At 41.5% G+C, this 12329-nt stretch overlaps 1 pseudogene; it reads right to left on the bottom strand.

Moving 5' to 3' along the window:
• Nucleotides 1-9562: 9562 nt before the first annotated feature.
• On the bottom strand, nt 9563-10246 carry LOC119283906 (annotated as a pseudogene).
• Nucleotides 10247-12329: the final 2083 nt, after the last annotated feature.

The following is a 12329-nucleotide window of genomic DNA, read 5'->3' as shown; positions in this document are numbered from 1 at the left end:
GATTTTCTATTTACTTTATGCAATTTTTATTTTGAGTCTCCATCTTCTCTTATAAAGCACCAACTAAGGGGCACTATGATCGTACTTGAGCATTGGGTGTAGCTAATATGCGAGTATGTTTCATGAATGGAACAATGATTGAGCATAATGGGCTAGGGATAACTTGCTTTAGTATTGATATTTTGAAAGACTTGGTTGCTTGTTGATATGCTTGAGTAATGAAATCCTCATGTCAAAACTAGACTATTGCTTTGAATCATATAAAAGTCCAAATGTCCATGCTACAAAGAAAAGAAAATGTGATGAACAAGTTAGGCAGCATTCCACATCAAAAATTCTGTTTTTATCATTTACCTACTCGAGGACGAGCAGGAATTAAGCTTGGGGATGCTGATACGTCTCTAATGTATCTATAATTTTTTATTGTTCCATGCTGTTATATTATCATTCTTGGATGTTTCACAAACATTTCATAACAACTTTATATCATTTTTTGGGACTAACCTATTGACATAGTGCCCAGTGCCAGTTGCTATTTTTTGCTTGTTTTTTACTTCGCAGAAAATCAATACCAAACGGAGTCCAAACGCAGTGAAACTTTTTGGAAATTTTTTCTAGACCATAAGACACAAGATGGGCCAAAGAAGTACCAGAGGGGAGCTCTGAGGGGAGCACAACCCACCAGGGCCGCCGCAAGTTCCAGAACCACCAGATCCAATCTATACACCAGCACGGAGGGGTTCATCATCCTCATTGGTGCCTCTCCGATGATGCGTGAGTAGTTCATTATAGACCTACGGGTCCGTAGTTAGTAGCTAGATGTCTTACTCTCTCTCTCTCTCTTTTGATTCTCAATACAATGGTATCTTGGAGATCTATTTGATGTAACTCTTTTTGCGGTGTGTTTGTTGGGATCCGATGAACTTTGAGTTTCTGATCAGATCTATGTTTTTATCCATGAAAGTTATTTGAGTTTCTTTTGATCTCTTATATGCATGATTACTTATAGCCTCGTATTTCTTCTTCGAATCTTTGGTTTAGTTAGGCCAACTAGATCGATTTTTCTTTCCATGGAAAGAGGTGCTTTGTAATGGGTTCAATCTTACGGTGCTTGATCCCAGTGGCAGAAGGGGAACCGACACATATGTATCGTTGCTATTAAGGATAACAAAATGGGGTTGATTTCTACATAAATAGATCTTGTCTACATCATGTCATCGTTCTTATTGCATTACTCCGTTTCTCCATGAACTTAATACACTAGATGCATGCTGGATAGCGCTCGATGTGTGGAGTACTAGTAGTAGATGCAGGTAGGAGTCGGTCTACTAATCTTGGACATGGTGCCTATATAATGATTATTGCTTCGATATCGTCATGATTATTTGAAGTTCTATCAATTGCCCAACAATAATTTCTTTACCCGCCGTATGTTATTTTTCGAGAGAGAGGCCACTAGTGAAATCTACGGCCCCCGGGTCTCTTCTTTATCATATTTGCCTTTGCAATCTATTTTCATTTGCTTTTATTTTCAGATCTATTAATCCAAAAACACAAAAATACCTTGCTGCAATTTTTATTTATTTATTTTATCTCGCGTTCCCGCGAGATTTATTTATCCAATCTACTACAAATTTTACCTATCTTTTACCCGGGAAGGATTGACAACCCCTCTTTACGCCGGGTTGCAAGTATTTGTTCTTTGTGTGCAGGTACCGTTTACATAGTGTTGTGTGATTCTCCTACTGGTTCGATAACCTTGGTCTCATCACTGAGGGGGAAATACCTATTGTCGCCGTGCTGCATCATCCCTTCCTCTTTGGGGAAATACTGACGTGCTTCAAGCCGCATCACGTATGTATCCTCAGCGTGCTCATACTGATGATCCAATCATAACACACACCAGCGCCAAACCACCCATGGGTCGCATACAACAATTTGCAAAGGCCCTACACCACTTCATCACAGTCACCAATCATGTAGAGGTCTCAAGTAGAACGATGTAGGCCAGAAATAAAATGTACAACATTTAGTCTTATTGTTATTAGAAAAAGTTTCTATATGTACTTCCTTCACACATGGTGAATAAATGTATTCTTCCCTGTTTGCTGCTACGCATGAACACTTCTTTTTGAGAATAAAATCTTATTCACATAGTTCTCTTACTTTAATATAATTTACTGCATACAAGGCACCACCTATAAACACCCCGTATCGACGGGGCGCGGCATGCCACCGTGCGGGCATGACTAGTTTAAAGCCACACTCCGTCAGTATGTAGTAAAGAATATGAGAGCCATAATCCAGCCTAACACAAGCGTGATGCATCTCTTACATCAACACCACGTGGACTCGTAATTGATGGAGACATATCTAATTTTATTCAAGGAACTGAATATGTTTGGTCTGTTTGTTCGCACACTTGCCTAGTTTACTCTCCTCATTATGATTTGTATGTGTCTTATTTTATGTATAGAAACAATGTTTTCAAATAATTTATAAAACATTGGGATAATAATAAATTGTCATGTACTAACGCTCCAAAATCTCTAGTCTCAGATTCATCAATGGTTGATCATCAACATAGAGTCTGATTAATTAAGGCAAAAAATGATTTGGTTAATTAAAATTTATTTTTTATAAGATTAGATGGGGAATATGTGATGCCGGAGTTAAACGATTCCCAAAGGTGTCGACACCTCTGTGCCTACATCCAACAAACATGTCTCATTCTCATCGCTCATCTCTCTCTCTCTCTCTCTCTCTCTCTCTCTCTCTCTCTCTCTCTCTCTCTCTCTCTCTCCTCTTTAGTGTTTATGAAAGGACTATCTTGTAATAAATAAATAAATAAATAATGATAGACTAACAATTGACACTTTCATTCCATGTTTTATGTAACATATTATATTACATAGTATATACTCGGTGTATATTAGAACAATTTAAAAAAAAAGAACGTTTTCAAAGATACAATACATCTTTTTTATAATAATGCATCTATGAAAAGACACGAAGTAAAGTTGTATATACATGGTAACTAAATCGGGAATCTAGAATTCTATGTGTTGGTGACAAAAAGTTAAGTATATGTGTGGTGTGGTTTTTATACAATACTTTGTAGCCAGCAGGATAAACACCTTCGTCACGGTAATTTCATTCTTGATAGCTCGCAAATAACATTTTTACATGTTGCATATGACAAATTTATGCAACGTCTTGAAATAGAAACTAACTATGTCTTTGACAACCAACTCACAACTCAATACTAGTGAAATTTTCTAAGCACCTTCTCTATAAATGGTTTACATACAACTAACCAATTGGCAAAGACATTATATGATTATAACAACATCACTAGAGCAGAGTATAACCCTAACAACACAAAGTATTCAGACATATGATGATGTTCAACCTACATCTTGTTAAGTATAAAGATAATGCCCTCTAAGACCTACCATAGTTAGAAGTATTTCAATATGAAAATGCCACACAGATTTTGAGTCCATTGTTTATACTAAACACTTCTACTTCCACATACCACATTTAGTAAAAGAATTGATTTTTTAGCTACATGATATTTAACATATAAACATTACTAGTATTTTGTTCACATAATGTTGTTAGTGGTATAACAACTTGAACGCTCAGCCAATTTATATTTATCACAAATATAATAGTGCTAAACTTTTACCATACTTTATGATATAAATTATTGTACTTATTCAAATTTAGATTGGGACATTCATTGAACTGTGTTTCGTTTGAATTGGAATTGGTTACAAAGTCACAATCATCTATAGAATAATATTTTTCGCCTATAGATATAATAGTGTGCTGATATGTGTTTGTATATATATTAGTATAATTAAATATCTTAGCGGAGTGTTTTACAAGTAAAAAGTAATAACAATGATTTGTAGAGTAGGACTATCTATCTTAGTTGTACTAATAGAAAATTCTCGAATGTGAGATGTGTTGATAAGTTGTATGTTTTGACTTCGCTCACGGCCTTGCTCGTTTTTTGTCCTTGAAGGTTTATAATTGGTCTGGATTTGATGATTGTTTTTTAAATTTGCACCTAGCGGATTCCAATATTTAAAAAATGTATGGGAAGGATTAATGATGTTCTTATTGTTGCAAATAGGAATTATGTACCCGTAGATTTCATTGTGCTTTATATAGATTGCAATCCTACATATCCTATTATTCTTGGTAGACCTTTCCTTAGAACGATAGGTATAATAATTGATATGAAAGAAGGAAACATTAGATTTCAATTTCCGTTAAGGAAGGGCATGGAACACTTTCCAAGAAAGAAAATTAAGTTACCATATGAATCTATTATGACAGCTACTTATGGATTGCATACCAAAGATGACAATACCTAGATCTATTGCATTATGCCTAGCTAGGGGTGTTAAACAATAGTGCTTGTTGGGAGGCAACCTAATTTTATTTTTATGCTTTTTGTTTTGCTTTTGTTCTTGAATAAAATACACATCATTACCTCTGTAGTAATTGTGTTTTGGTGTTTTTATTAGTGTTTGAGCGAAGTAAGACCTTTGGGATGGTCTACGGTGATAGTTGATTTGATCTTGATGAAAAACAGAAACTTTTGCGTCCAGTAAAACAATTTTGATAAATCAGAGAAGCGACGAAACCTTATAAAATTTTTACACAAGATTTATATACAAATTTCCCAGACTATCCTAAATTTTCAGAATTTTTAGAGTTATAGAAGTATTCAAAATTTCCAGATTGCTACAGACTGTTCTGTTTCTGACAGATTCTGTTCTCTTTGTGTTGTTTGCTTATTTTGACTAGCTGAATGCCCGTGCGTTGCCACGGAACAATAAACTTAGACATGAGACATTGCTAAAAATAAATCAAATATAATTTCATAACTATATGTTTGAGCGGTGATACGTGTCGGCGCGCTGACCCAAATTTGGGCCGGTCGGCCTCCAGCCGTTCGATCCAGCAGGCAGGAGCCGTCCGATCTGCCTTCCCCCACGTCATCGTCTTCTTCCCCCTCTCCCCCGCGCACGCGTCTTGGTTGAGATCCGCCGGTGACATGTCCCTGCCCCAGCCACCGCGAGTTTGTGCTCCGGCGAGGCACAAAAGCACCTGTGTCCTTTCCCTCACTGTTACCGCTCGTCGCAGCACCAAGCTGCTCGTCGTCGCCACCTCTCTTGGATCGTCGATGTCACGTTTTTCTGCTCCGGCCATGGTAGCAAAACAAATCGTCGGTTCCAGCTTTCCCGAACAATGATTCCAGCTTTTCTGGCCGTAGCATCGACGGCGACAACTTCAGCATCGCCGCTTGCAGCATATACGGCCGCGAGTCGTAGCTTTTGTTGTTGCCGGTTGTAGCATTTTCTCCCATGGGATGCATCTTCCTTGGTCGCCAGTAGCAGTCGTCTACCTCACAGGCCGAAAAAATCACCATCGCTGATGCAACAAAAATTGGCCGCTGGTTGTAGCTTTTTCTAGGGCGGTTGCAGCTCTAGCGCCTGAGGTTGCAGCTTCCATAGGCCATGCCCCATCGTTGTAGCCCCGATGCTCACCTTTGTTGTCCGCATCTTCACCTTCGCCGCTTGCAGCAAAATGGTCGATGAGTTGTAGATTTTTCTTTTGCCAGTTGAGATTTTTCTTCCGCGGGATGCATCTTCATGGTGGCATGTAGCAAACAAGGACGCCGGTTGTAGCAATTTGTTATGCCGGTTGTAGGTCGCAGCTCCGGTGATGTCCTCGCCCATCCCATCCCCATGTCAGGTGCACCTCGTCGTCCCAGCTTCTCGTGCCTTGGGTGTACCTCCCCATCACAGTTATGCAACTGGAGATGGTGAGCTGGGAGAATCGTTGGCCGTGCGAAGAGGAACTGGAGATGGTGAGCTGGGAGAATCGCCGGCCATGTGAAGGACGACGACCTCACTGGTGAGATTGGCCTGCAACTAGGCAGGGGCCGATGCGGGGGTGGACGACGGCCTCGCCGGCGAAATTGGGCTGCAACGGGGGGTGGGGAGGGGGGTGGGGATGCAGGGGTAGAGAGCGGCCTCGCATATGAGATTGGCCTGCAGCAGGGCAGGGCAATTTGCGGGGCTTGCAAAAACAGGAGCGCGTGGTAGCGGGTGACCGGCCAAAGCTTCGGTCGGCGTGCCATCTCCAAACATTTTCCTATATGTTTTGAGAACAGAGTTGTAGGTGCCATACATATTTCTTGCAATCAGTTCAAAACGAATCAAACATATTTCTCTTCCATGTAGTTCTTTGGTAAGTCAATTAATTGCATGCTAGAGTATTAGAAAGTAGTAGTAGTTGGCTAAGGAGTAAAATGTAGAACCGACACACTTATGATAAACATGCTCATAGTTTCCTGTCGATCGAGTGTTGCTCCTCTGGTTATTGAACATCCGATCTTGTTGCCAACCTGTTGTATGAGCCGAATCAATCGCAAAAGCTAGTTTCTTAGTGTCTGAATTCACGACAAACTGCAATTCGTACTTCGGCTAGTGTAGTAGCAGTACACACCTACCTTCTGTGGTACTTCAGTTGTCTTTCACCGCAAGGATGTTGAGAATCATACAAAATATGGTTCTGGTTTATACTCCCTCCATCTGAAAAAATTTGTCCCAAACTTGTCCCTCAAATGGATGTATCTAGCACTAACTTGGTGCTACATACATTCATTTGAGGGACAAGCTTTCTCGAACGGAGGGAGTATATATTATCAAGGCCACAAAAGACACCTCTCTTGGGAGTACCACAAAAGTCCAACACAATTGTTCTGGGCGGGCTCTCTACATGGTGAATTAATATTTTTCCGTGTGCACTATGCAATAAATTAAAATTGCACAAGAGTTTTTTGCCAATGGTATAAGAGTTTTAGTAGTATCCTCCTAAAACTATTTTTGGTACTATAATGTTTGTTACTAATGGCAAGTTAATTAAGAAGATATGATATGTTATAATAATCTATACAAGCAGGTCGCCTATACAACTACATGTCATTAAAAGCAATACACTGGCCTAGTTTCCTTCCTTGTAAAATATAGGGTGCCCAAGGCTTCATAGATAAGAACATAGTGATGCAAAACAAAGAGAAGGGGAAAAAACCCGGTTAACTTGTTGATATCAAATTTCTCCAAGAGCATTTGAGATGCTCCTGGGAGGCGCAGTGTAATGGCTTTACAAAAAAGTAATGCATATTATCTGAATTTTTCTGGGTTTATATCATTGCATGATGTGATAAAAATGTAAAGGTACCAGAAACTTTAGTATACACTCAAAGGATTAAACAAGACTAATCGTCTATTTCTACGTGGAGCTGAATACAGTTCACAACCACAGAAACAGGAGACTACGGCCACAACCATACAAACGAAAACAGTCAATATTTTTATCCTTTCCTCGATACCTCAGTAGCAAAATTTCTATTTCATTGCCAAGCACAACCTACAGATCAAATCACATTACCGCTACAGCTGGTGAGATATTGTCAAGCTTAGTGAAAAAAACAAAAAAAATTCATAAAGTACCATCCCTTTAGCTGGTGACCTCTTGGAGTTAAGTATATAGGATTTCCAAAAACAAGAAGTGAGATGTTGTATCTGGGCCTGACCCAAACACACTTCTGTTCATTCTCTTGTTGTTTATGTTCAATAACCAACAATAGAAAATGGTGTAAAGAAAGACCAACATAATAAAATGGGTTGCAACATATAGTCAATAACCTCTAGCTAGGTGCATGCCATATTTCTTTTATGAAAATCAGAACAAAGTTATTTATGTGCATCTCTAGTTAGAAATCAACTGAAAATTAATAAAATCTCTGAGGTGAAAAAGCATAAAAACTAATGGACTAAGAAATAGCAGGATTGAGCACCACATCCCAGGGGTTGCATGTTGGATAGGGTAATCGTTAAGACTAAGGTCGATCCATGATGAACGAAAGCCTGCACAAATGGTCAAATTCTATAAAAAAAAACAAAGAATATTCAGAGGACTGTCAACTAACACCTAAGGGAGCATTTTGAAGCAGGCAAATATCATGATTAACATGATTCTCAACAAGTTAAGAATTGTACCTTAAGCTTGACCTCCTATATGAAGTATCTTATAGTACAACATAGCAAGGTAGCCTATATGAAAGAACAAATGGGACAATAAAAACAATTACTACTCAAGCTGACCGATCAAAACCTAATTGAAACATGCGATTTCAGAATCCGGTCCATTCGCAAAAAATGGAAAAGCACCAAACATGAACTATATCGATAAATCTAGTAATAGACTAATAGTTAGGTTAGATGATAGCTTAGCACTACTTAAATTAGCACAATGAGTCAGCAGCTTGCTAGTTCTCTCAGTTGGGTACGTATAGATCTCACATGCATATAGCCAGAGTTCACCAACGATTGCTTGTCCAAAGTAATATAGAAATCCTAATCTCTACTTAGACAGGTGATACATGTAGCTCCTAGGTTTTATCACCGTGAGTTAAAGTATAAACAGTAAATACGTCACATACCAGTGTGCGCGTGCGTTGCTAGTCGATCAATCAATCCACCAATTCGATCCATCTCAAGGCAAAGCTAGCTAGCTACATTGTTAGCTGATTTAACCCCTTAAGGCAAGCCAGGTTTGCTATGTGTTTGTTTTGCCATCGAGCGGAAGCACCGGCCATGCAGAATACTGGTTTGACAGGAATGGAGACAATCAGACAACGGCATCGAAGGAAAGGATCAAGATCTACGCACCTGTGACACTGTTCTTGACGGAGGCAAAGGGCGTCAAGTTCGAGCTGTTGGCCTTCTACGCGTCCTCGTACACCATCCGCTCCGCCACACGGTCCTTGCCGTAGCCCGATGAAGACGACCCGTCGGATTCTAGGACGCACACCCTCCTCGCATAGTTCACAGTTGCCACTAACCCAAATCGTCGAAGCTGCCGGCCGTGGAAGACAAGGATGGAGGGCAGAGACGGAGCAAGACTCAACAGAGAGAGGGCGAGCCGTCACCCCTCGTCGCCACCACCGAGTCCACTGAAGTTTCTCGGGAGAGATGAGATTGGAATCGATGGGGTTGGAGGAGTTGGGGCGACTCCAACGAAGAAAGAAGAGGAGGGGTTGGAAAGAGTTGGGGCGTGCGTCGTGGCCTCGTGGGTGAGTCGGTCGTGGGTGAGCCGAACTATTTTTTTCTTGGTCGTGGTTTTCTGTGTGTGGGCTGATTTGGAGTTGGATTTTTGGGCTAAAGCGGGCATAGCCCTCGCGTGATGGTTGTCGTACCAATCACGACGTTCGATCCTTCTTTAATAGTAGAGATAAATCTATGGGTAGTATCGAGGGTATGAACCATGGAGAAGTTAAAATACAGTAGATATTATACCAATCTCTACTCCTAATGTCTGAGTTGGTAGAATAGCCTTCACAGTTTTTTTCGTCCCACCACCTTTAACCGTATTTTTTATTGTTTTTTTCGTCCATCACATGTTCCACTGATTTTCACCGTCCCACAAGAAAAAAAACACTCTAAACAACCGTGCGAGCAGCTCTTCTCCTAGATTACCCTCGCGCGTAATAGGGTTTCCTACGCCGCCACCGCCATCGGGGAACTCCTCGACCAGCCCAGCCTCCTGCCGCTCTGCCCCCTTCCCTTCCTGTCGCCGCAGTCGCCCCCTCCATCTCCTGGCGGAGCCACTCCCCGCCGCGAACATCCTGCTCGCGTTGTACATGATCGGTACGGCGGCCCTGACGGGGAGCGAGAACCGCCACAGGAACGCGGCGGTGAGCCCCTGAGTGAAGACCTGCGCGGAGGCCAGGAACGCGGCAGCAATCCCCGTGGTGTCGTCGGATCGGAGGCTGTCGAGGATGTAGAGCGCCGGGAGCGCGGCACCGACGAGGAACCAGCCCACGGTGTGCGTGGCGAGGAGGAGGCATGCGAGGCCACGGAAGACAGGCGCGGGCGGGTTGGGCTTCCGGGGGCGCTGCGGGAAGGCGGGCATGGCCAGGAGGAGGAGGCAGGGAAGGAGCAGGACGCCAAAGGCGATCTCCGAGAGCGGCACGGTGGTCGAGAAGGCCAGTACGGTGGCGGCGCCCAGCATGTTGAGTTGCTTGATGGAGAAGAGGTAGTGGTGGTGGTGCGGGCGCGCGGTGGGCGAGGTGGGCTCAGGGTGCAGCGGCAGGGCGGCTGCCCCATCAATGGCAACGTGATGCCGCCCCCGCCGTCGGGCCCATGCTGCCGGACATCGTCGTGATCTTGGCTTGTTCGCTCAATGTCGTCGGGTTCTCCTTGTCCGCTGAGACAAGCAGATTGTGTTGAGTTTTGATCCACCTTCTCTATTGAGCAATCCTGGTGTGCTAAAAACAGTGTTTTAACTTTGTCTTTGATTGGTTTATAACTATGCTTTCCTTTGTCGCAGAATTACCAGAATCAGGAAAGGGAGGGAGCAAAGTTGTTGGCCGATGATGATATGAGATTGACAACCTGTTTCCTGCATCCTCTAGTCTAGGAGTAGGATTTGGAAGCGTTTTGGGAAGTAGACTGAAGACCAAGACGATGGTAATTCTGGTGATGTGAGACGGTGTGGTAGCCGCCCAATTAGTCGTAATTCTGCGACCGCATGTTGTGAGTCAACTTGATAATTTTGTGTTGCAGGAAACAACATCACATATTTTCAAGAGGAGTGGCCGAAGGAGAACAGAAGAAATCAATAATAAAGATGGCGTCGACACTCTTCATGAATGCCGTTCTTCCTAGGAGCTGATTTTGTTGTACATAAAAATGCATATGTATGAAATGGTCAATTAAAATGTGCTTTGCAATCCATTATAATAATCCATCAAGTTATAACCAAGTCCTACTATTCCTGGTTGGTTTTGAAGTGTTTTGCTGGCACTTGTTCTCTCATATGAAATGGAGAGCTGAACAAGTGCCAAGTCCTACTGTTTGTTGGTTTTGAAGTATTCAGAATAACTATTTATAACTATAGAGTGTCTTTCGAGTTTTAGTATCTCAGTTAAGAAATAAATAGTAGCCTTCCTCTAAAGAGGTCTACTGCCTTGCTTTTCATAATTTAAATTTGTATTTATTTTCTTATATTCGGACAAATGTTTGCAGAGAACGGTGTTCGGTGACTGAGATAGATTTAGTGAGTTGATGGTTTGACTTGCTAGGTATGCCTGCAAGGAGGACACTGTAATTTGGTCCAACAAGTACGCACAACAATTTTTTGATTGTTCAACATTCTTTATTGCGTGAATTTCAGACATATCAGGATGCAGGTACATGACACTATTGTGTTGTCTGCAGAGGTTCTCATTCTGAAAGAAACTACAACTATGCAAGAGCTTATTGACGGAGATTATGAAATTTGCAGTTCATGCTCTGGACATCAGATTGATACTTTACCAAAGGTGCACCAATCGGCCCTCCGTCTCCTAGGGTGATGGCGCAATAACATCGGCAGCGGCAGCAATTACGCACAGGTGATGGTGGTTTTGTCAACTGACTTCATATCTCTATCTCTACTACCTAAAAAACATGCAACGCTTCATTCCCATCTTCTGTCTTATGTCGTTTTGTCCAACCGCACACATTGCTCTGGTTGTATGCTAGATTGCAAGAACTGGAACATTTCCTACTACATTTTTAATGATGCAGTGCGGTTAAAAACTTTTTATTTACTTGGGTCTTCTACCTCAGATTGATGCGTCATGCTCGGACAATAATAGCACTAGTAGAAAAAGGGCCTTCAGTCCCGGTTCATAAGGGCCTTTAGTCCCGGTTCTGGAACCGGGACTAAAAGGTCGGTACTAATGCCTATCCCTTTAGTCCCGGTTCAATCCAGAACCGGGACTAAAGGGCGCGGCCACGTGGAGCTCCACCTTTAGTCCCGGTTGGTAATCACCAACCGGGACTAAAGGAAATTTTATGATTTTTTTTTTAAAATGAAATTTTTTTTTTGAATTTTTTTTTTGAATTTCAAATTTCTGAATTATTTTAACCTTTAGTCTGTAATCACCACCCCTCGTCACTTCTCAATTTATCCTCTAATCACCCCTCATCATTCTAAATCATCTAACTTCCCGAACGGTCACCCCCTATTAAATTCGGATGTAACTTTTCGAGTAGATGATTTTTCATATAAAAAACTTTTTCATCCGAGTTAGTATGCAAAAGTTATGCCCATTTTTACAAATTTCAGAGAGATTTTGCAAATAAAGTCAAAATTCACATTTGCAAATTTTCCCAACAACTAGACCACATATCACATGGAAAACTTATTTTCTTTTATTTTTTTGACATTTCCATCATTTTCTTTTATTTTAT

Source organism: Triticum dicoccoides, chromosome 4A (assembly GCF_002162155.2).
Source record: "Triticum dicoccoides isolate Atlit2015 ecotype Zavitan chromosome 4A, WEW_v2.0, whole genome shotgun sequence".
Lineage (NCBI taxonomy): Eukaryota > Viridiplantae > Streptophyta > Magnoliopsida > Poales > Poaceae > Triticum > Triticum dicoccoides.
This window is presented reverse-complemented; position numbering and strand designations above follow the sequence as displayed.